The 23835-nt window shown below is 33.1% G+C and overlaps 1 long non-coding RNA gene across 3 annotated transcripts; it reads left to right on the top strand.

Annotated features, from left to right (window-relative positions):
* The first annotated feature begins 648 nt into the window (after positions 1–648).
* On the top strand, positions 649–23760 carry LOC145691748 (uncharacterized). Of its 3 annotated transcripts, none has more exons than XR_014132528.1 (3): positions 649–726; positions 19863–19982; positions 23577–23760. It is a non-coding gene; the product is annotated as an uncharacterized LOC145691748 (long non-coding RNA). The 3 variants fall into 3 exon arrangements; XR_014132529.1 differs by lacking the exon at positions 649–726 and adding an exon at positions 6580–6714; XR_014132527.1 differs by lacking the exon at positions 649–726 and adding an exon at positions 16211–16634.
* The last annotated feature ends 75 nt before the right edge of the window (positions 23761–23835 follow it).

Below are 23835 nucleotides of genomic sequence, written 5' to 3'. Positions count from 1 at the left end.
AGTGTTGATGTAATCTGTAATCAATAGCGGTTTTTCTTTATTTTGCAAATGTAAATGAAATGAAATCTTTGAGATTTAAGTCCCAGGATTATGCGGGTTAGGCTAAAGGAGACGGTGATGATGAGTAATGAATGAAATTTTGGAATGAAGAAAGTGGGAAGAAACGGGAGAACTCCGAGGAAACAAACGCACACGTTGTTTGTCCACCACAAAGTTCACTTGGCGGGGGCTGGAATCGAAACCGGGACACCATATTTTCTAAATGTGTGGTTCGAAAGGGAACAATGCCATATAAACGAAATTCGCCAAGTATTTTTTTGTCATAACACTTAACATCAAAAGGTGGAAAAAGAACAAGGAATAAATAGGAAGGGAGTTTAAAGTACCTTAGATATTAGAATCATTTGAACTAGTTTTTTCTGGCAAACACTTAAAGCAATATTAATTGGAGAAGAAAATATAATAAGATGAATAGTATATTTATATGCTTATTCATATTGACATTCTTTTCTTACGATGATGACAGAAATATTACTTCAAAACCAATAGGATATAAAAATGATTTATATATCATATTTAACATAAAGAGGAACTGAAGTCGACTTAACATTCCGGAACAGTTTCAGTTGCTTAGTTTGTAAATATGCATAGACAGTTATATAGCTTTTGAGACAGCATAAAAGTCGAACTTGTAACAAGTATTTCCTCATACGGAATATTACAAAGGTAAGGAGTTTCTACAGTCGAATATAATATTTTTAATCCAACAGTAATTTGTATGTAAAGGGAAAGATATTTGTTTTAGAAAATGTGCAATTATTTCTTGGAAACTAGTGAGATACATTCAGTTATTGTAATAATAATTAATGTGTAAGGGATTTTATTTTACGTATAATATGGGACCATTTTCTTATCAGGAAGGTGTGATGGCTTAGCAGCTGACAATTCGGCAGACGTGAATAATTCTATATGATCTTCCAGCTTTGCTGGCGTCTACTATTAATCCAATGTTCTCGGGATTGCTACCGGGGTGAGTGTTGCTGTGCTGAGCTTTCTTTACCATACATTGGCAACACTCACTCTGGCTGCAATCCCGAGAACATTGGATTAATGTGAATAATTCTAGTTTGCATGAAATTGAGATTGGTTTATTTTTGTGGTTTTGATTTCTTCTTTCTCCAATATTTACGTTGTGATTTGAATATTTAACTTATCATATACTTCCACTATGATTCCATCTCTCTTCCTTTGAAGATAAAATAGTGGGATAACAAGAGCGAAACAAGTTTAACTCTTAAAATCATGTATTGATCTTGGAGACAAACTCACGCAAGGGTGATTTTTTTCATCTTTGTACTTTGCTATGTAATGGTTCTACAGAATTGCTACAAAATTTTGCAAGGAACCAAAGAAATTTGATTGTTATTTTATATAAAAAATTTCAACTTCTACTTAACACACTTATTCGCTCTTTGAGAGAGATGGATTTCAATTGAAGATGAAATAAACTCGTGCAGACTTAAAATTCATCCATTTATAATTGAAGACCTGAATAGCATAACATCCCAACTCCACCGGAGTACTTTTTCTATTTCGGAAAAAAAGACAAGATTATACTTTGCATGTTATTCTGTTTAGCTGATGATTTGGATTTACGTACTATGCAAGTGAATAGTCCTTAAAACATAGATGCAAACAGAAAAAAACAAACAAACAAAAAAAAAAACTCAAAATGCGAAGAAAAAGAGTGGACTTGGTATGTTATGCAATTCAGATATTCAATTTTAAAGATTACTTTTAACCTTTTTGCCATTATTTGCTTATCAGCATTTAAGAAAAAAATTTCCTCTGAGGAAACAGTGACAAAAGGGAAAATTCCAGAGTAAACAAACAAACAAAAGAATCGAATTACTATACGGAAGGGAAGTTGTATTTTCCAAGAAATCCATTAAAATTCAAATTTCTAGTAAATTCAAGACCTTACATTTTTTAAACTAATACACATTTTAATATCCCTACAGTACTTAATTAAGTACGTAGCAGATGTTCTTGCTTATTCTAGAGAAATATTGCCTGTTATTAGTTTTTATATATGGTACAAATGGCCAGCATAAGAGTAACAAGGACGGTAACATAATTGATAAACAAATAACAGTGTATAGTTTTCTGAGTATTTCTAGCTGAGGCCAATGTTCCGCTCGATATGAAGTTGTTTATTATGCAGATAAGCCCGTCTTTACACATTTCTATGATACTACTATGATACGAGTTATTTTTATGTTGACAATACAGTAGTTGCTTTTCATTTAGTTACAAACCGTCGTTGACATCAGTTATGTGGTACCTTTACTTGTAGCAATTATTTATATAGTGGTAAAATGTGTCTTGGTTGTTAGTGTGAAGTGTGAATTTACACAGAAAGCCTCATTGGCTTCAAGTTCAGTGCGTTTGCAGCTCGCTTGTCAATTCTAAAGTGTCAGATATGACAGTTTAAGACGTAATTGAATTATATAAGTAGAGATAAAATCTGTACAAAGGAAACAATAATCATTACTAATTTATGTTCGTGTTTTGTCAATACATCATTGCCTTCATCAAATATAAACTTCTCCCTCTTTTCATCCACTTCCGGTTTTCCTATGATTCCCTTCTGCTCTTCATTCAAATTTTTGGAACTCTCTCTTGATTTCTTTCCATATGCGTAAACCAGAAATAAAAGGATTTCAACTACTGATCAGATATATCTGAAGTCTTTTTTCACCGTTGCTCAAAAAGACCATTAACTGATTTGAAGGAGTTCGGTAATGTATCAATTGGTTGCTAACTATCGAATGAACTAAATTGCACAAAGGATATACAAAATATGTAGCGAGATATATTTTATACTGATTTTATTAATAAACTTAAAACAAAAAGAAGGTTTTCGGTTGCCCTGTAGATATATATGAACGTTTTAATAATGCATTCTCAGTTATATCAAAATGTGCTTTTCATGCTGAAATTGAGTTCTCACTAATTAAATAAACCATTTCTAATTGTTACGTTTGGAAACTTTCTCCACCCTTTAATATTTATAGAATGTTGTTAAGTAGATAGTATGCAGCCTGAAAGATCTAACTGTAGGTTCAGCGCCATAGACGAAATTTCTTCGAAACTCTTGCTTTCGAACATTTTTCTCAGTAATGCCATTCGAAGAAAATAGTTGAAATGACCAGAACTTTTGGTTTATTCTTCTTGTCTAGAGTCTTCTTCTTGCTCACCTCATCTATAGGTTGGTGGGCAACATGGAAATTTTATAACTTTTCTCTCTGTTGGGAGAGCTGTATTAAATAATTTGATAAAGATTATTCTTCGTTACTGCCCTGGGCTTCTTCTTACTGGTTCTCCTTTCTTTTCCTCTGTCAGCACTGTGATCCAATCGGAGTGCCAAATAAGATGGCCACGTATGCTCTTTCTTATCTTTTTATTATCTTCATGATCTGTCGTTCTTTATTAGTTTCCTTCAGTACGTCTTCAATAATTTCTTTTGGTCCATGATATGCGCAGTATTCTGCGCCAACACCACATTTCAAATGCTTCCAGCTTCGATATTTCAGCTTTTCTCAATGTCAGCGTCTCTGATCCGTAATGCGCCACGTTCCATACCTGGGTCTTAATAAATGGTTTCCGACCGTCGAGCGATACATTTCTTGATGTTAATATTCGTCTTTTCCTATTGAATGCTTGTCTAGCCTGATCTATTCTGGAACTTACGTCTTTTCCACTTCTTCCGTCCGAGGATATTAGACTTCCTAAATACGGGAAATTCTTAGTCTTCGATTTTCTGTCTATCGAGCTATACATTTGAATCTTCCTGTCCTGCTCTTGTGCACTTTATTACTTTGGATTTCTTCTTGTTTATCTTCATTTTGCACATTTCTTGTAATTGATCGTTCAAGGTTGGAAGTTCTTCCTGCAAGTCCTTCTTCTTCTCCGGTTTCAATACTGTGTCGTTAGCAAACCTCATTATGCTGAATACCTGACCACTTACTTTTACACTTATCTCGTTTTTATCATGGAAAAGCAAATACCGTCTTATGAATGTGTATTATTTCCGAATACAGTGTTCAGTTCTGCATTTATGAAGTTTTGTAATTTATCGTAAAGTTGTATTATAGTGTTGTTTATAATTGAATATTACGTTGTGACGCTTATAATTTCGCGAAAAGAAAACCAAAGTGAGATGTTATCAGAAATATTGTAGGTGAGATACGAATTTTGTATTACATTCTAAAAACTTGTCTATTTGGAAGGTATTATTGAGAATATTAAATTTGTAAATTTTAATTAGTCATTTTAAAGATTAGAGTATTACAAAATTATATGAAGCTTGAAACATTAACTGTACATTTGAGAATAATATCTAGCCTCTAGTCAAATTTCGTCACTCGACTCTGGTTTTAATAAATTCATCAGGAGTTATTAATGCAAGAAAATACACATATTGTTTAATATGTTTGCTCTATTCTAATTGAATTTGTCGTTATTTAAAATTTATTGTTAAAAACAATTTAAAAATTTACATTGCAACTTTCATTTTAAGTATCCTTGAATGCTTATTTGAATTCAAAAGTAGAGGTAATTGTCTTTCAGAAAATAGTTTCGCGATATTGGAAGTAATGTAGCTTGAATAGATGCTATATTTTTTATATTAATTTATATAATATTACTTTCCATCCTTTTATTCGAAAAAGGATCGATAATACTCTTGCCTCGTTTAATAAACTCTTGTGCTGGTCTATACGACAAGCTGTCTATGTTGGATCAAAGCAGGCTATAAAACTATTCCCTTCGAATCATGTTCATAACAATGTTCGGATGCGAATATGAATCCTTGAACAGGATTACAAACTTGTTGCTGTGCGTGTCTTAAACTAGTATTATGGTTATTTGTTGTGCAAGGTTAGACAAGACACAAGGCCGTAATATATATATATATATATATATATATATATATATATATATATATATATATATATATATATATAGTGAAGTAAAAATAATAACTGCTTGGAATATAGAAAAAGAAGTATTTCAGGAATTATTATATTAATATTTTTAAGACTTTTAAGTGGCATGTTATCTGCTTAGTGTAATTTAATATTAAATATATATGCATTTCTAAAAAAAAGTGATTTCATACAAAAAAGATAAAATTGTTAGGCGACCATCAGTTAATCTGGTATTGTTACATATTTATACTAGCTAAAATACCCATTTTTCGCATGTGAGCTGATTTGGAGGTCAATACCTTTGGTAGTATCACCATTCATCTCAGTGACCGAGAAAACTATGGATTTGACAGTAATATCAGTCATTTTGGATTTTTTTACATGTCTCGGTAGCTCCCCCCACCCGATGACTCCCGGCATGCAGGCTTGTGGGGTCAATTAGGAAGTTAATGCGATCGGAGTTTCACTATTGATCTCAGCGACCGTGAAAACTATGAATTAGACACTAATATCCGTCATTTTTACTATTTCTATATGTCCCGGTAAACACTCCCCCCGAACAGAACACTGGTTCGAAGTTTACCAAAAATTACTTCGTCTTAGTTTACGGCATAGACCAAGGTACGCGTAACCAAAATTTGGTAATTGTTCAATTCAGAAGTACTTTCTCCAGAGTTTTGAGTTTTTCTTTAACATGGCTCAATTGTTTGCGATGCACCATTGCATTGATGCTGTGACAAGCTGGAGGACCTCCTTCTGGTACATTGCTGGATTCAGCTGTTTTGGAACCGGTTCAAGGGATGCTAACCAATGAAGAAGGCGCCGTGGAGCTTAATATACAGTGTATCCCTAAAGTTGCGGAACCCAAATTTCGATTACGTATGTTTTTTGAACCAAGAACGATAAGAACCTGAGACTTAAAACAAACGTAAGCGTGTTGCATGTAGATATTTTTGAGATCATGACCGATGTTGGAAGTTGTAAGGTTTTGGTGTAGTAACGAAAGAAAGTATCAAAAAAGTAAAATAAAAAAAATAAAAAATGACGAAAATCTTTATTGAGTTGCAGAAAGAAAAAACGATTTCCTGCTGGTGAATTTTTGTGTGTATATATGCAGTATACATCAACGTTTATCCATTGATGCGAAAATGTCACAAGGTTGAACCAATGTTGCTACATAAAAAGATTGTTTAATGCAAGTCCGTAAAATGGGTGGTTTACTTTTCGGAAAACACTGCCACTGTTAACAATGTTGTCATAAAATTACTGTACATCTGTGTTTTAGGTTAATTAAAGACAAGCAACGAGAATTTGGACATAATTGGTAACCTGAATTTTTATGCAAAAATTTGCGTTAAAAATAACTTACCTACAGCTGGCAACACTGGAATCCTCGTGGAAAGAGAAGAGCACTTTACAGCAAATGCTCGAAGTAGCTGGGGCTTTCTTGTAAACAAATTTATGGACTTCGCCCTGTTTCTTGACGTATTTTTTTAGAGTGTTCATTGTCATTGATTGAATTTCTGTTTAGATGTTCGTCTTCATTTCCTCATTGGCCCTGGAGTTACTTTTATAAACCACGTTTTTCAGGTAAGCCGTAAAGAAAAAGTCAGGTGATGTTAAGTTCGGAGAACGGGAGGGCTACCATTTTTTGGGAATGATGTGTCACCAAAAAATTCCGCTAACATTCCGCTACGAGGATTCCAGGGTTTGCAAGTTGTAGGTAAGTAATTGTTTTATCGCAAATTTTTGCAACAAAACTCAGGCTATCAATTATGTACAAATTCACATTCCTTATCTTTAATTAACCTACAACGTACCTGTTGCAGTAATTTTACGACAATACTGTGTGCAGGGGCCGCGTTTCTGTCAAAAGACTCATTTTACGAACTTGCATTAAAAAACCCTTTTAGATGGCAACACTGCATCAACTTTGTTACATTTTTGCACCAATGGATAAACGTTCATGTATACTGCACATATACAGAGATATTCATCCGCAGGAAGTCAGCTTTCTGCAACTCAATATTGGTTTTCTTCGCTTTGTAATATTTTATTTTACACTTTTGATACTTTCTTTCGTTACTTCACAAAAATGTTTAAAACTCCAGTATCGGTTATGATCTGGAAAACGTTTACGTAGACCACGCTTACATTTGTTTCAAGTTTCAGGTCTTTATCGTTCTTGGTTCAAAAAATGTACGCAATCAAATTTTATGTTGGGCAACTTTACACACTGCGCAACTTACACAATGTAAAACCCACTTCACATCACAAGTCAACACTTTGTCCAGGAAAGGCTCCTTCCTGTGTTTAGACAAAAAAAAAAAAAAAAAAAAAAGAAAAAAACAAAAAAAACATGTGTTTGCTCGCGTTACCTTCTGGCCCATAATCAAATCATGTAGACCCACCAACCGAACTTATAGTGCTTCTCAAATTGGTGGCGCTGGCAAATGGTTTCTTTACTCACATTGAATTGTAGTCCCAGTTCCTCACATGTATGGCCACTGTTCGTTTCAATTTCTGCTTGAATATCTTCATTTTATACATCTATTGGTCTTCATGCACATGGTGCATTTTCTCACCGTCCTTAAACTTCTTAAACCGCCGCTGTACTGTCCGCGTGTTCACGACACATTCACTAAAGGCTGGGCGCGGTGGCGTTTGACCCCAGTTTGAACTCGTACAGCATACACGCCCTTAAGAAGGTCTATAGAAGTCCCATGTTCACCCTGTAATTGCGTAAGTAGCACCTTAACTGCCACACGGTATAACTGAACTGCCACAAATGGGTATAACTTGTAAAACACGCTTTTCCCGGAATGAGAAAATCTCGAAAATAAATCAAAATTCCTGAATTGGGTTACCACTTCGTTAAAGATTCTTAAAATCCACTAAAACAGAGTGATGAATATTTCTAAATATTATAAACTATGATAATTTACCAATTTTGAATAGGTAATAAAGAAAAAGAAAAAAAAAAACTAAGTTCTGTAATACTGCTTTGTTCCAACGAAATAACGCACAACTGACTCGGTTCTAGAACATGACATTTAGGTTCTTGCTTAAGCAGTAAACCAGCAGTAAGATTCCGTATTATTACAACCTCTATATATATCACTGTTCACATTGCTATTTAACAAATTAGTTTATTCGAAATCATAAGCTCAAGTTAGGATAACAATTTTTATTATTTTAGGTCGGTTTATCATTACAAAACGGAGACAAGTTTGAAAAAAAAAAATCCAGTTTGATTAATAACTTAAGACAATTGTATCTTATAACAGTTTCCTAAAGTTGCATATCGATACTTCAATTGATATATTTGATAATCACAAGACAGTTTCAGCGAATCGGTACACTAGCTACAATATATCAGACAAGGATTGATCTTGAGTAGCCAACTACGGAACTTTACAATAATTGCTCTTCGACTAAATTCGTATCATGACTAGTTTTACAGACAAGAAAAGGAAAAAAAAATCTACCAAATACTGATCCATCCCCTTTTTAATTATCTATGAAAAAAAAAAAAAAACTGAACGTTCCATTTCTGAAGACATAATTATCTAACTGTCACTCATATTCTACAATGTCCTCCAATCTGTGTTGCTACTGTATAACTCCAACTGAGTTCTAAAACTGTAGCATATATCAGATATGGCTTAAGCATTTAGCCCGCCCTCGGACAACACTTTAAAATATTCTATTTATGCACTACTAAGAAAAGAAAGAAAAAAAAAATAATGGACAGCGAATTATGTACATATGATATGATTGATGATAAGAAACGTAAGTACGTGACAGGATATTCTCAATACTAATATGGAACGTTATTGTTTTATTTATTTACTTTTTTTTTTTTTACAACATGCAAGAAAATTCATACTAATGTGGTGGATCAATTCATTAGTTTGTCAGTCATATAAATCTAAGAGCCACAAGGTGAAATCAACCTTCATAAAATATTCCGGAGCTAAGCTAATCATACCGTGAGTTTACAGTAACTAAGAACATGTACCGAATACGCAATAAGGGTAAATTCGCTTATATTTAAATGCATTCCGTATTGAGATTCATTATATCATGCAAAATTTTGAATTGACTGTAAAGATTAATATTAACGTGGAGACATTTATGGCAGATAAGCGAGATGCGTAACGCAAACGAAATTTAGCTATCCATAGTACTCATATTGATCATTTTTCGCAAGATTACTTCCAAGAGTTATTAGTTTTTTTTATAAAAAATTTTCAAACTGTTGAATTTCACAATACACTCCTACGTCACCGACGCCATCTTGGAAGACGAACTTTTATCTCCATAAAGATGTTATTGTTCAAAATAAGAAAAATCTGGTTACCTGGAAGTCAGGTACAATTACTTACAGTCTTAAGGAATCATAAGATGAACAACTTTCCAGTCCCGGATGGCAGGGAATCTTGGTCATCTGCTGGTTCCTCAAACTGGTTTTTATGTGCTGGTTGCTATCATGGCTTCCAGCAACTATTGACCAGCGGGGGTGGAATCAGAAAAGGTTGAATTTAAATTTTGCGAGAACTCGGCAATCTAAAGAAACTATTTAAGGTGTTCCTAAATCACAATCTTTTTTATAGGTTAATATCACAAATCAAATAATTTCAGAATATAATAAATTTCAACTTCGAGTTCTCTCACCCCCTTTGCTGCTGGTTTGTATTTGTTTCTTCTTCTTCTTCTTCTATACCTAACTACTCGTGCATATCCTATTTTATGTATAATTATTAATTCACACTATAGTTAATTGCATTAATTTAGAAAAATCAGTATATCAACAACTATCATTAAAATCATGTTTGCTTTATCCCAATTTAGTGATTTTACTGTTTATAAATATAATCCTAATACGTCTAATATTATTAATCAGTTGAGTTTGGTAGTACCCAGCAGAAAACTTCACTAAAGCTTCACTGAATTGTCATTATTATTAGGCCTAACGCTAGGCCTAATGCTCTATTTATAATTAAGTATAAAAATACAAGAATTTTGAATTGATAATCTTGGTGAGTAATAATAATACCATTTTCAAATTAATAAAGTGTGTAATACAAATCCCCTTTCTACTATTCAACTATTTAATATGATTTTTGAAGTGCATTGGTAATGTTTCGTTATTATTATCGTAATTATATTTGTATTACCGCAATGCAGTTCTTCCTCAGCACAATGCACATTGTGACACCGGTTAATTTATTTATACATAATTATATTCCGCCTAACAATATAGGTTTTACAAGTCAAACGTGTGCTCAGATATAGAATAATAGCCTAAATCTATATAATTACGAAATATCAGGGGAAGCAAAGGTTTGCCAAGGTGTGCCAAACCGACCTAACAACAACTAACCTATGTAATTAACACAAACACACGAACATAACAATAATAAAATAAAATTGGCACAGATACACAATACGGGAGCCATCAAACATGTAACGAGTAAACGAGTATCAACATGCATACCGGTATTAATATAATGTAATCGCTACCGGTAAACCGGTACGTTACATTTTTCCCAGTGGCCTGTAAAAAAAAAAAATTCAACAATTTTTTTTTATATATATATATATATAACTATTTATAATCTTTTAACAGCTCCTCCCGTTTTTCATTAGAACAATTGAAAAGTTTCACATTTTGTAAATTTTGTGTAGGTACTTCTCTCCCCTTTAAATCTTTTAACGAAACAGAGTTATGATGCACTTTTGTAGCAACATAAGGCCCGGTATAAACAGGCATGTACTTGTGAGTAATTCTTTTGAACGCATCAGATAGAAAATGTGTTCGAACCATTACTAAATTTCCTTCTTTAATTTCTACCACGTTATTTTGTAATTTTCTTTTTCTTTTCGAAAACAATCTTGGTTCAACCTGAATACGACGTCTTGAATTCTCTATATTCTGCAATTCCGGAGGCCAAGGAAATTTTTCCCTAAATCTGTCAACAGCCGAAAAAGAAATAAATAATTCAGCAGGCGTACAATCAATGGCACTATTATATGAATAATTAAGTAAGTCTTGTGCAGTCTTCAACACCGTTTTCCATTTTGAATGATTATTGCTGCACAACAATCTTACTATTCGGTTCAATTCGCGATGCGAACGTTCCAGGATCCCGTTAGCCCTTGTATGGAAAATTCAAGATATGACGTATTTGATATTTTCCGAAACAGGAACGGAGTTGTTCATAAACGTAGAAATATTATTATTATTCATCGACTCGGCAGTAACAGAAGGATACGGCGGGTGTAATACTGAAGTAACCGAAGTTACCACCGGCATGTTAGAAAAGAAAGGAGAACTAAATATAGGAACCGGAGGACATTGGCCATATGGTGGTTTCAAATTATACATTCCAGATAAAGCATAAGGGACTGGTCCATTTCCATACACTAAAGGGTAAGGTTGGACTCCATTCATAGGTCTAAATTTGTTAACTCCATTCGTCCCCCAGCTTGATTTCAAATTCCGATTCCTCCTCCAATTTTGGCGTTGTTGTCCGTTATTATTTCTAAAATTTTGACTAGTTAAAGTTCGAAAATGGTTCTCGTTTCCTGAAGTTTCATTTTTCATCGGTTCTGTTTGAGCAGCATTATCAATTCGAGTCGAGTTAGACTGCGAAACAAAAGTTTTCCTTATTTGCGGTTTCCTATTCTGAAATTTTACACCACTGAAATCTGGACAAGAATTGGGATTACATTCTAATTCCGCTATCCTTAGTATTAGATCCTGCACGGTAGTGACCGATCCTAGCTTTAAAATTTTCGATTCTTCGCTTGGAAGACAATCTAATATTAGATCCTTTAATTCCTGATCAGAAAGCGATGTCACAATGGAATTATATTTCTCTACAATATGCCGAACGAATCCCAACAAGGAAGAGTGTTTACTTTTGTCATACCGCAACGAATAGAGATGGCGCTTTTGTGCTCTCTCCATTCGCTCCGATATGTACTGTAATTTGAATAATCTGACAAAATCTTGAAATGTTTTGATTTGATTTACTACGCTTCTATACCAAATCTTAGCTGACTTTTCTAAACATCTTGCAATTATATATAGGCGGTCCCTATCGGTTAGTACATACATATTCATTGTCTGCATCAAATCATCTAAAAAAATTTGTGCCACTCCCTGAGTTAGCTGTCCGTCAAACCGTGGAAAGTGATGTAATTCGCGCAGGTAAGATCCCGCACCCATTTTGTATGAGGGACTGTTTTCCCATTGTTTACTTGTCTTATCTAGATCTGAAGTTTCCATTTCTACATTATCATTTACAACTATGTCTGCCTTTTTACATTGCATGACGCACGGTTCGCGACACGACGTCCTCTTTCTACCGGTTTTATTCCTAAGCCGTTTATTTTTATTTTTATACTTATTTCTCTCTTCATCCGAGTCAGATGATGAAGATAGATTTATATGTACGACGTTTTCTTCTCGGTTAATTCGCGTCCCATCTAACACGAATACCGGAGTCTCATTGTTTTCATTAGACATGTTATTCTCGGTTCTAACAGGCTTCGATGTTTTTCCAATTAAATTTTGGTCAATGGGGCTCGACTGATCTGAATTATTTTTATTTAGGTGATCATATACTAAGGTCTTTAAACTTTCAGTGTTTTGTTTGCATAAATCGCGCCCATGTCGATATGCATCAACTACGTCCTTTTCTAACACTTTCACCATGTTCGTTGTTCTCTCATTTAATTCATACAACTTCCGGGTTTCTTCAGCTTGTTGCTCTTTTACAAATTTTGTTTCTGTTTCTACAGTTACACTAACTTTACTAATTTCCAGGTTAGATAAGGCCACCAGAAAAGATTTTTTTTTTTTTAAATATAAGTTTCTAAACCCTCTTATTATCGCATACATATAATCCTTTACACTCTACAGTAACTATAGAACCACAAAACGTAACTTAATGAACTAGTAGAACCATAACAAGAACAAAACAAGCGAAAATCCACGTCTACAATTTCAATTGGGGGAGCTAATACAGGCGGTGAGATTCTAGCCTGTCTAATCCTATGAAGTGCTTCTAGCCACTTCCAGCAGTTGTTTTTAGTTATCATATGTCTTCGACCCTGGCTAGAGCAATTTCCTATCAACCATATAAACACTTTCAATCTCTTTAAATTGAAATCCTTACTCGTTATTCGGTTAGGTTTCTCTATCCCTTTTCTCTGGTTCCTAAATTCAATCATTCTTCTTTTATCACAAATACAGGAGAAAATCTCAAGATCATCATTTCTTATACGAAATTTTACAGTATCTATTCGACTAACATTCGCCACCTTATTATATAGATCTTTTTCATAATAAGCATACATTAAAGAGCTATACAAACTTTGGGGTTCTTTTAACAAATATTTATTAACACCTATCAACTTACATCTACTACTACAAACTAAATCTATCACTACTTCTACATCATTGTAATCAGCCTCATCCGTTAAATTATTATTATTAACAACATAGATATGAGACCTAAACTTAGGCGCTTCTAACGCAGCCATGTCATTTGTTTGTAAACTACTATTTGATTCATCTAAGACACCACAGAAATTTTTGACTACTTGGGTATCTGTGTGTCCAATACTATCAGTTAATTGTGACCCCATAGCTCTTATTTCTGTTCCGTTAGTAGCGAACTCAGTTACAACTTCATTCTTTAATTCGATTTTCATAGAAGAAAACGATTCTTTCAGAAATACAATGTTATTACTCATCTTTGACATTTCTGACTTTAATTCACCTATATTAGTTGTCATTTCATTACTAATTTCCGTTCTGATAGATGACATTTCTGTTTTTAAGTCACTTATATTTGTTGCTATTTCTGCTCTAAATGAGGACATATCTAATCTCAACCCTGCAATAATCGCTGTTAACTTATCTAAAAGAGGACCACCCCCTATTTCGATTTCTGGGACAGATTTCTTTGGCTTCTCTTTTCTACCAGTAACAACAATGTCATCCTGACCTACAACAGCATTGATATCAGCCTGTACATTCATTTCAGTATTTACTTCTCTATTTTCTTGCACTTTACATGTAACACAATACCATTTGTCCTCCGATTGTCTTAGAATCTCTAATTCAGCTGATGACATATTCAAACATTTTATATGGAACCACTGGTCACAGCTTTCACAACAAATAGCTACATTGTCTTTAGCACTACTGCTATCACAACAACTGTACTTTTCTGGTTCATGTCGTCTCACTGATATTTCACTCATTTTTTTTTACATAGTAATTGGGTCACGCATCTCCAATATCTACCATAATTATCCCCACTGTAATTACAGAATCTCACACCAGTATTACATACTACAGCGAAGTTAATAATCATCCTGGCTGGGTCGCCACTTTGTAAAACACGCTTTTCCCGGAATGAGAAAATCTCGAAAATAAATCAAAATTCCTGAATTGGGTTACCACTTCGTTAAAGATTCTTAAAATCCACTAAAACAGAGTGATGAATATTTCTAAATATTATAAACTATGATAATTTACCAATTTTGAATAGGTAATAAAGAAAAAGAAAAAAAAACTAAGTTCTGTAATACTGCTTTGTTCCAACGAAATAACGCACAACTGACTCGGTTCTAGAACATGACATTTAGGTTCTTGCTTAAGCAGTAAACCAGCAGTAAGATTCCGTATTATTACAACCTCTATATATATCACTGTTCACATTGCTATTTAACAAATTAGTTTATTCGAAATCATAAGCTCAAGTTAGGATAACAATTTTTATTATTTTAGGTCGGTTTATCATTACAAAACGGAGACAAGTTTGAAAAAAAAATCCAGTTTGATTAATAACTTAAGACAATTGTATCTTATAACAGTTTCCTAAAGTTGCATATCGATACTTCAATTGATATATTTGATAATCACAAGACAGTTTCAGCGAATCGGTACACTAGCTACAATATATCAGACAAGGATTGATCTTGAGTAGCCAACTACGGAACTTTACAATAATTGCTCTTCGACTAAATTCGTATCATGACTAGTTTACAGACAAGAAAAGGGAAAAAAAAATCTACCAAATACTGATCCATCCCCTTTTTAATTATCTATGAAAAAAAAACTGAACGTTCCATTTCTGAAGACATAATTATCTAACTGTCACTCATATTCTACAATGTCCTCCAATCTGTGTTGCTACTGTATAACTCCAACTGAGTTCTAAAACTGTAGCATATATCAGATATGGCTTAAGCATTTAGCCCGCCCTCGGACAACACTTTAAAATATTCTATTTATGCACTACTAAGAAAAGAAAGAAAAAAAAAATAATGGACAGCGAATTATGTACATATGATATGATTGATGATAAGAAACGTAAGTACGTGACAGGATATTCTCAATACTAATATGGAACGTTATTGTTTTATTTATTTACTTTTTTTTTTACAACATGCAAGAAAATTCATACTAATGTGGTGGATCAATTCATTAGTTTGTCAGTCATATAAATCTAAGAGCCACAAGGTGAAATCAACCTTCATAAAATATTCCGGAGCTAAGCTAATCATACCGTGAGTTTACAGTAACTAAGAACATGTACCGAATACGCAATAAGGGTAAATTCGCTTATATTTAAATGCATTCCGTATTGAGATTCATTATATCATGCAAAATTTTGAATTGACTGTAAAGATTAATATTAACGTGGAGACATTTATGGCAGATAAGCGAGATGCGTAACGCAAACGAAATTTAGCTATCCATAGTACTCATATTGATCATTTTTCGCAAGATTACTTCCAAGAGTTATTAGTTTTTTTTATAAAAAATTTTCAAACTGTTGAATTTCACAATACACTCCTACGTCACCGACGCCATCTTGGAAGACGAACTTTTATCTCCATAAAGATGTTATTGTTCAAATTAAGAAAAATCTGGTTACCTGGAAGTCAGGTACAATTACTTACAGTCTTAAGGAATCATAAGATGAACAACTTTCCAGTCCCGGATGGCAGGGAATCTTGGTCATCTGCTGGTTCCTCAAACTGGTTTTTATGTGCTGGTTGCTATCATGGCTTCCAGCAACTATTGACCAGCGGGGGTGGAATCAGAAAAGGTTGAATTTAAATTTTGCGAGAACTCGGCAATCTAAAGAAACTATTTAAGGTGTTCCTAAATCACAATCTTTTTTATAGGTTAATATCACAAATCAAATAATTTCAGAATATAATAAATTTCAACTTCGAGTTCTCTCACCCCCTTTGCTGCTGGTTTGTATTTGTTTCTTCTTCTTCTTCTTCTATACCTAACTACTCGTGCATATCCTATTTTATGTATAATTATTAATTCACACTATAGTTAATTGCATTAATTTAGAAAAATCAGTATATCAACAACTATCATTAAAATCATGTTTGCTTTATCCCAATTTAGTGATTTTACTGTTTATAAATATAATCCTAATACGTCTAATATTATTAATCAGTTGAGTTTGGTAGTACCCAGCAGAAAACTTCACTAAAGCTTCACTGAATTGTCATTATTATTAGGCCTAACGCTAGGCCTAATGCTCTATTTATAATTAAGTATAAAAATACAAGAATTTTGAATTGATAATCTTGGTGAGTAATAATAATACCATTTTCAAATTAATAAAGTGTGTAATACAAATCCCCTTTCTACTATTCAACTATTTAATATGATTTTTGAAGTGCATTGGTAATGTTTCGTTATTATTATCGTAATTATATTTGTATTACCGCAATGCAGTTCTTCCTCAGCACAATGCACATTGTGACACCGGTTAATTTATTTATACATAATTATATTCCGCCTAACAATATAGGTTTTACAAGTCAAACGTGTGCTCAGATATAGAATAATAGCCTAAATCTATATAATTACGAAATATCAGGGGAAGCAAAGGTTTGCCAAGGTGTGCCAAACCGACCTAACAACAACTAACCTATGTAATTAACACAAACACACGAACATAACAATAATAAAATAAAATTGGCACAGATACACAATACGGGAGCCATCAAACATGTAACGAGTAAACGAGTATCAACATGCATACCGGTATTAATATAATGTAATCGCTACCGGTAAACCGGTACGTTACAAACTGAAGCCACACCAATAACTGACTTTCGCTTTATCTCCATTCGCATTGAGGTCACGGTGTGAGGGCCAATTGGACACAGTCCTCCACAAGAAAGTTGACAAAACTTTGTTGGCTACATTTCTAGTTTGTTCATGAATGCTCCGTAAAGAGAAGGAAAAGAGAAGAAGCAGGTTACTTGCTAGTTTTGTGGACGCTAACATCGAATCCACAACCTGTGCTGCAAATAAAAAGTATTTATTCATAAACAACTGTTGAAGGCTGATATTTGTGTTAATTCTAATAAACGCTCTCCAGATGAACCTGGCCTGTTAACTGTTTCTACACAGGTTTTTGGATCAAGGGTTTGATCCTCGGACGATTTAAATGGTATTGGAGACTTCAATAAACAATTTCATTGTAGAGATCACATTAATAATAGACACTTTGCAGTAAATAGTAAGCACACATGATGACCACAACCTTTGATGGAGAGATCAGGCGTTCGAATGCCAGAACTTTCGGGAGTGAAAGATGTTTTGTAATTCTAATAACGAATGAAATGGATGCTATACATCAAATAAAGACTACCCTGTTAGATTATTGACTCCTCAAAAGAGGGCTTAGATTCGTGACCCTGTAATACCTAATGAACTTGCTAATACAGGGTTATCATAAATGGTTCATTCTTTTGAAGATGCTATATATTCAAAAGTATTGCACGCGCACACATGAAAGATACATGTAAAGAACCACAAATTCACCAGTTTTTTGTGACAGTACGAGTCCATTATCTTTCGCATAGGGTGTGGCAGTGTGGCAGTACAAGATTAGTGAAAGTGAAGGGAAAGTAAGAAAAAGACGTGGGTATCGTCTGGACTGTCGTGTCACCAAGGGCCACATATTGGTGAACATTTGTAGAGGGTGTATAAACTTGGTGACTTTCTGGCTCTTTCCATATATCTTTCATGTGTGTATGTTTAATACTTTTGAAAGTATAGCCGTTTCAAAACGAATGAGTCCTTTTTGCTAACCCTACATTCAACGTAAAGACAAAGGTGACGATGGACGAAGTGCATCGTATTTACCCAATAACTTAAGGATGAAAGTTTTTATCTTGTAAATGATTTTCGTTTGTGTTATAGTGGGGGCTCAATTCGTAACGGACTTGAGGTATCTAGTGAAGGTGTATCGGTTGAGCACTCAGTTGAACGTCAAGTGATCCCTTCATGACTCAAAAATGATAATAGATCATATAATTGGTTACCAGGTAAATTTGCTGGAAAAATAGTCCCCGCGAAACATATTATAAAAACAAAACTTATTCTCTAAGAAAGGATGGTCGGAAATAATTCTTTACCTATTTTCCAACCAATTATTCTTTTTACACGCTTCGTCTATTAAACAGGCACGACAAATTGCAGTATTATAAGGCAAGCACCGCGACAAGGTCGAAATCCTATTGAAAGATTGATATTCGATATTCGAACATGTTTCCAATACGATTCGAAGCGAAGGGAATAGTTTTGTAACGTGCTATGGTAAATAACTGTCACGGCCACTGATCCTATAGACCAGACAAAACAAGACTATTATCATTGTTTTCAGAAAATGATGGAAAGTATAATCCTATAAATTAATTATATAAATGCAGGAGCTATTAGAGCTACTTTACTTTCAATACCGCGAAACTATTTTCTGAAAGACAAATACCTGTACTTTTGAATTGAAATAGGTTTTCAAGAACACTTAAAATGAAAGTTGTAATGTGCATTTTAAAAACCTTTATAACAATATATTTTAAACACCGACAATTTTCAACTAGGATATAGTAAAATATTTAATAATATGCATATTTTCCTGCATTAGTAACTAACAATGCATTTATAAAGAAAGGACTCCAGCGAAATTTCACTAGAGGCGAGATATTATTGTCAAATATTGAAAATAATGTTTCCACTTTCATAAAATTCTCTATTACTGTAATCTTTAAAGTGATTAATTATTATTTACAAATTTAATATTCTTAAAAATACTTTCCAAACAGCGTAAGGTTTTAGACTATAATACAAAATTCAGGAGAGGAAAATATACATACGCAAGTAACAAAAGAGTAATTGAACAACGAATAACTAGGATGTCTATTACGCTACTTGTTGTTGGGATCAACAATAAAACCAAACACCAACCTCTTTTGTTGTTTACTGATTAACCTGTAGACTTAATCACAGATTTCGCTTAAACCTAGGTAAACAAGACATAGCTCCTACAAGTTACAAGAAAATACACCTTGTCTATACTCAAAGGACAATGAGAATTTACAATATCTCTATGTGCGCAGTCTACTTCTCATTAATTATCGTTGGGGGCGCGGTGCCTCAGTGGTAGAGCATTCACCTCCGGGGCTTGGGTCCCTGGTTCGATCCCAGCTCGCGCTGTTTGGACTTTGTGGTGGACAAACACAGTGCTCGTGGGATCAACCGTTCTCGGGGTTCGCCCGTTTCTTCCCCCTTTCTTCAATCCACCAATTCTTTCGTTTGTCAAAATAACCGTCTCCTTTAGCTTAATAGGCATAAACCTGGGACGTAAAACTAAAGATTTTATTTCATTTTCATTAATTATCGTAACATAACATGTTCGTCTTAATTGAATCCATTCTTTCTCAAAAGACAGCTTACTGAAACCTTTTCAAGTATAAGACTGTATTTTATAATAAACATTAACGTTGTTACTCTTTTTTTTTCAGCATCTGTTTACACCATTAAGCAAGTGACCGGAATGAAGTTAGTATTGGTATTGCTCATTCTTAATTTAATTGCATTGTCTGTATCCAAATCGCACAAACTTAAAACTGGGAAACGTACCGGTAAGTCGTTTAACTATAGGTTTATTCAAACTATTTCTAATTTATTAACAGTAGAGCAGTTGAAGGATATTGGTTTTCATATTGTAATCATACAATATCTCTTAAATTGAAAGATTCTGATACGGATGAAGAGTCAGACATACTAAAAACAATACAAATTTAATAATTTTCTTCTGTTTCTTTTTTATAAGTGAAAGGAAATAACGAAATACAACTTATTGTAATCGTAATGTTATTCAACAATAGAAAATATTAATGTCTAATATTTCCAACCTTAGAATTTACAGTGTTCCAGAATAACAATTGCCCCAAAATCTAAATTAAATCACCGACTAGACGAACGGGCTAAACTGTATTTGATTACGTATCATGTTGTTTTTGTATTCTGTATACTACATTTAAAACAATAGTTGTATTTATTTTGTAATAAACGAAATAGTTTTAAAATACAGTTATTAAAATTATCTAATAATTTTATTTAAAACGTAGTACACAAGATACCGAAACGAAATTATACGTAAAACAATCAGTTGAGTTCGTTTCTCTACTCGCTGCCTTAAGTTAGACTTTAGATTAATTGTTTTTCTGACATCATTTTAATTTCTATGGACGGCAACACTGGAAATTTTTGACATTCTAGCTTGTAGAATAACATTATTTACAATTGTGGTAAGTTGCATGTCATTATGTCCTGTCACTTAGGAAGAAATAAGCAAAAGAAAAATGTTAATTTTGTATGATTTTGAGTATTCAGGCATTTAAGAATTACCCTGACGTAAGGTAAAGTAAGTTTAGTTTCGTAACTATATTGATTTAAAATTCTTAAGGAATGAATTTTTACTTCAGGAAACATCTTAATTAGTATTATTTGTACGGAAGAGGAAAATTGCCATATTTTGAGAAAAGATAACATTATAAAATGGAAGAATTTAATTTGTAAGTAACAAAATCAAGGACTAAGGGAAATATTATCTTGAAATAAGTATAGGTCTATCTGGCCCTGGCTTCTAACACTTGATATTCAGTTTCTCCCTTTAGAATTGGTGAAGCCTAATAATAAAACAAAAGAATGCATGCAAGTCATTTTATACATGTTTCCCATTATACTTCCTAATGACTAGTGTGGTTGAGTGTTAAGGGAATGACAAAATCTGCTCAGAATGTAATATTATTATCTTTAACTTCAAAAAATTTGATTTTACTTCTCCGTTCGTCGTGGTTATTTTGTTCCTGATTTTCATCCATCTTATGGCATATAAGTTATATTCTAGTATAAGTAAATACTAACGAACCATTCAGAAATACACAACATTCTGAAGTGTAGAACTTTGGCTATAAGATGATGTTACATCTAGCTTCATTCGTAATCCAGACGTGGGTGTATAATGTGGGGCTACTGGTTTTAAAGGAAACCAAGAACATAGCTGTAGTTGGTAGTTATGATTTATATGTTATGCGGAACGTTGTTTGACGCGTTTATTTTAAACCAGGTAGGAAGTACAGCATGTACGATTACGTAAATATTAATGAGTTATTTTATTATAGATATATCATTCTAATTTTCTGTTGTAGTACTATATCTGTATTCTTCTTTTTAAAGAATTGAATATCTTAAGAAAATATCCAAAATATTAATGAATTATTTGAATTCTGCATAATTTTCTAATTTAATCGGCGTCAGTGTTTAAAATCCATACGAAGACAAACATTTGTGATTAACCTGTTAGCAGATAAAATGTTAAGAAGTATTAGGTGTTATTACTAGTCTATTATGTTGAAATTGTTACGAGATTACATTACTGTCACAAATCTACCTTCTTTTGGTAACAATAAAAATAAACTTTTCATATTAAAAGTACACTGAGAAAAAAAATTGTAGGTGGCATACTTAAAAAGATAGGTTACATGCGTAATTCCTGTAGTTTTTGGACTTAACGTACACCAGACGTATAACTGAAAACGCATGTTTTATAATACTTTCTGTATAAGTGTTCCATCTATACGTACTTTCTGTATGAAACAATGTAGGCGGTCAGGATCTCACATACAAATGGACGTATATAGCATATACCTGACGAAGGTAACATAAGTATATACATGTGATATACGGAAAACTGTTAGATGTCATACATCCTGCAACGGCATGATGTAACATCAAACGGCAGTGCCTATGTATCATACGGATAACGTATGCTCCGTATTGATTTCTATAGTAAGCAAGAGGATACCGTATATTTGTACAATATACCGCTGTCCGGAGAACGGATTTTTCTCAGTGTAATTATCGAGTGCATGGAGGACTGAATTTACATTTATTCTACGTATTGAGTCTCGAAAGAGATAAAAGTACCGTTTAGTAGTTTAAAGAGCTTTCACGAGGGTAGGGGTATCTGTTATTGCAAAACGTATAGAAAATTATGCTCCGGTGCTTGATATGGTATTGTTCTGTTCACTTAACACTAGTACTGGAATAAAAAGTATATAACTTCTGTATTGATGTGCAGAAATTTGGTTTTGGAATTACAGTAAAGAAAGTCAAGAGTCTTACAGACAACATTGTACACACAGTTGAAAGGAATAATTTTATCACTAATGGTTGAAATCAACATGCAAGTACGTTTAAACTTAGAAACAAGAGTTAATATATTTCCTACAAGAGACACTTCAAAACGGCAATCACCAAAAAAGAAAACTACTATTGCTACTTGCTTCTTTAGTTCAATAATAATGTTTTTCTGCATTTCTGTATGTTTTAGAATCACAATATCATCACGAATATACTAATCTAATATAATAAGCTTACCTATAAATTACGAAACTACATGTTCATTATCGTATTTTAGAAATTCAATTTGTATATACATTCCACAATTCATACTGAGTAAATATTATATCTGAACATTATATAATAGAAAGTCACATTAAGTGATCATAGAAAGTAGATACCAGAAATAGTTATTACACCATACCCTAGATCTTCATTTAGAACAGGTATTCTAACACTCTCTCCGTTTGGTGATGTGGAACTCTGCTGTACGCGACAACAAACGTATGATTCCTATAATCTTAAACTATGATAAAGATTGCATGCAAACGAGCCACAACGTACTCTCCACCAGAACTTTAATATTCAACAGCTAAGAGATTGACACATGTGCGAATACCAATTTGTTTGTGTCTATAAATTAATATTCTAGTTTTCCGCAAATTGTTTCGTATCAAAGAATTAGTCACTGTAGTTATAAATTGAAAACAATTTGCACACTCATCAGACAAACAAAAAATAAAGTAAAATGTATTCATCTCAAATAACTTGAGAAACACGTTTGAGTAATATATTTTAAAGAGTTCTATGAGAAATGTGATTAACTGAATTTTGTGTTGATTTCAGAAATCGATAAATAATGAAGAAATAAATTAAATCTGGTTTACCAGATGAACGATTATAAAATGTACAAAGAAAAATCATTACTATATAATAATAATAATAATAATAATAATAATAATAATAATAATAATAATAATAATAATAATAATAATAATAAAAGTAATTGTTGTTGTTATTGTTATTTACCATGAATTCTTGATTTTCAGTCCAGCCATGTGAAGTTGTTTGTAAGGGGAAGTATACTGGACGCTGCATCGATGATTGCAATACTTGTGAGTGTGAATCAGGAGAAAAAGTTCTTTGTACCCAAGTGGGTTGTTCGGAGTCCTATCCTTAAATTAATATAATGTAGTTATGGTATATGATATGATTTATTGAAAATAAATAATGTACGGATATATGAATTTAATTTTTCATATGAAATCTGAGTGTCTCCTGAAATTCAACAGGAATACACTCTGAGCC

This window comes from Thermobia domestica, chromosome 8, assembly GCF_964235325.1.
Source record: "Thermobia domestica chromosome 8, izTheDome1.hap1.1, whole genome shotgun sequence".
NCBI lineage: Eukaryota > Metazoa > Arthropoda > Insecta > Zygentoma > Lepismatidae > Thermobia > Thermobia domestica.
Note: the sequence above shows the minus strand (reverse complement) of the source record. Positions and strands in the feature narration are given on the sequence as shown.